Here is a 3,135-nt window from a genome sequence, read left to right as displayed (position 1 = left end):
GAAGGAGGAGGCCAAAGAGAGAGGGAGGAAGAGCCCTTGGAAACACAACCGCTGAAGACAAGACGGAGGGCTCAGCAGGAATGGGTGGAGGGGACGCAAGCAGGCACAAGCCGCTGAGGAGAGAGGACAAAGGACTGGACGCTGCTGCACATGCTGAAAAAGTTCTGACTATAAAACCAAACTACACATCTCAGCCGTGTGGCACATTTCTTTCGCTCACCCGATGGCTTTGCTCTGCAAATTAAAGCTGTGGATTGAATCTCCTCGTCTCTAGTGTCTGATTGGAATAGAGATACAGTAGAGTCTCACTTATCCAAGCTAAACGGGCCGGCAGAACCTTGGATAAGCGAATATCTTGGATAATATGGAGGGATTAAGGAAAAGCCTAGTAAACATCAAATTAGGTTATGATTTTACAAATTAAGCACCAAAACATCAAGTTATACAACAAATTTGACAGAAAAAGTAGTTCAATACATAGTAATGTTATGATGTAATTACTGTATTTATGAATTTAGCACCAAAATATGATATATTGAAAACATTGACTACAAAAATGCATTGGATAATCCAGAACCTTGGATAAGCGAGTCTTGGATAAGTGAGACTACTGTACTAGGGGTTTCATGGGTCACCTAGCCTCAGCAATGAGAGGCCATTGCCTTTGAGGGCAGTCCACATTCCACAAGTGTTGCAAGGGCCCCCCCGCAAAGGCTATCTAGCCCAACCCCATTTTGCCATACAGGACTAAAGCACTTCCGATCCATGACGTTTGTTTGAAGACCTCCAAAGATGGAGAGGCCATTGCCTTTGGAGGCGATCCATATTCCGCTTTGGAGAACTCCATGGTCAAGTAGTCCAACCCGATTCTGCCATACAGGACTAAAGCACTTCCAGTCAATGACCTCTCAGCCTCTGCTTGAAGACCCCCAAAGATGGAGAGGCCATTGCCTTTGGAGGTGGTCTATGTTCCACCATATTCTACTTTGGGGGACTCCAAATGTCATCTAGTCCAACCGCATAAGCGCCTGAGGGGGGAAAGGAAAGGGCCTGAGGGCAGGAATGGTGGGAGTTGGAGTCCAAAACACCCAAGTTGGCCCAGGCCTGCACTGAAGCCATGCAAGGAACCTATTCAAATACACCAAGCCCCGCAGCCCGCCCTTCCCACTTTGCCCACATCCAACAGCAACCCCCCCCCCCATATTCTCCGCAGGACTGACCCACCCTCACCCTTCGCGCCCCTCTCTCCTCCCCCCCCCCCCGCCCAGAACACGGACACGCGTGTTACTTGTATTCCCGGCGCGTGTCGGGATGCTCTTCCCTTCTCTTCCCTCGACGTGTCCCTCGCTGCCCCCCGTCCCCCTCCGGGATGCCCTCCCCCTCCCCCTCCTGAACTTGGGGGGGGGGAGGGGTCTCGCGTGTTCTATTTTTAGCCCCTCCGTGTTTCCAGGGGAAACCTAGTGACGCAATGACGTCAATGCAGGTCAGCCGCCGCCGATGCCGCCGATGCCGAGGAGGCGCCTCCGTCTTCCGAAGGAAAGAAAGAAGGAAGGAAGGAAAGAAGGAGAGAAGGAGAGAAGGAAGCCCACCCCCCGCGACAGGGAATGGGGGGCGTGCATTTGTGGGAGGGGCAGCATGGGGGTCTCTCCTCGAAGTGGAAGCAGAAAGAGAAGAACCCCCAAAAGGTAAGTTATTATCCCCCCCATAAGTTCCCTGAATGATGACAATTATGACAAGATATATATATATATATTGTGTGTGTGTATATATATGAGATGTATATGCATCTCATATATATGTCATCATATGTGAGGATCACCATTATCATTATCACCATCCATCATATATATATATATATATATATATATGTATGTATGTATATATGATGGCCTGAGTCCCCTATTGGGTGAGAAGGGCAGGATATAAATATTGTAATAAATAATAAATAAATAATACATACACATAAATTCATATACATACATACATACATACATATATATATATATATATATATATATATATATATATATATATAAGATGGCCTGAGTCCCCTATTGGGTGAGAAGGGCAGGATATAAATATTGTAATAAATAAATAATACATACACATACATTCATACATACATATGATGGATGGTGATGATGGTAATAATGCTGATCCTCATAAATGATGGTCTATATGAGATGTATTATTATTATTATTATTATTATTATTATTATTATTGTATAGATGTAGGGTGAATGATGATGGTGATAATACCTATATCATGGGTATATAATAGGTATATAATACCTATAAAAGGTAAAGGTTTTCCCCTGACGTTAAGTCCAGTCATGTCTGATTCTGGGGGTTGGTGCTCATCTCCATTTCTAAGCCGAAGAGCCGGCGTTGTCCGTAGACACCTCCAAAGTCATGTGGCCATAGGCATGACTGCATGGAGCGCTGTTACCTTCCTGCTGGAGTGGTACCTATTGATCTACTCACATTTGCATGTTTTTGAACTGCTAGGTTGGCAGGAGCTGGAGCTAACAGCGGGTGCTCACTCCGCTCGCGGAATTTGAACCTGGGACCTTTCGGTCTGCAAATTCAGCAGCACACTTCACCACCAGGGCTCATATATTTCATATATTATTACTACTACTACTACTACTATTATTATTGTATAGATGTAGGGTGAATGATGATGGTGATAATACCTATATCATGAGATATATATATATATATATATATATATATATATATATATATATATAACCTATATATCCCATTTTTTTCACTCCATTGAGTGAGGGGGTATGGGAGGGGTGGCCTTGGGGAGGGGGCTTCCGCTCTGCCCCTTCTTCTGCCCAGACCCCAAGAGCAGGAAGACCCCTTCCCCCTGTTCTCTCTACTTTGGGATAGGCTTGAGCCCCTTCCCCAAATGGCAGACCCCAGACCCCAAATCCACCCCAGAGTCCTAGAATTGGGACCCCCGGAGGCCATCCAGTCCTCCCTGTTCTTTCTGGCAGGCAGCAAAGCACCATCCACGCCCTCTTGACAGAGAATCTCATTGAGCTTTTGCTTCCCAAAGCGGGCCCGTCCCTTCTCCTTCCATGTGTGGATGAGTGATGCTGTGCGATGCGGTGTGTCCAGGGC

Source organism: Anolis carolinensis, chromosome 5, assembly GCF_035594765.1.
Source record: "Anolis carolinensis isolate JA03-04 chromosome 5, rAnoCar3.1.pri, whole genome shotgun sequence".
NCBI classification, from domain to species: Eukaryota; Metazoa; Chordata; class Lepidosauria; order Squamata; family Dactyloidae; genus Anolis; species Anolis carolinensis.
Note: the sequence above shows the minus strand (reverse complement) of the source record.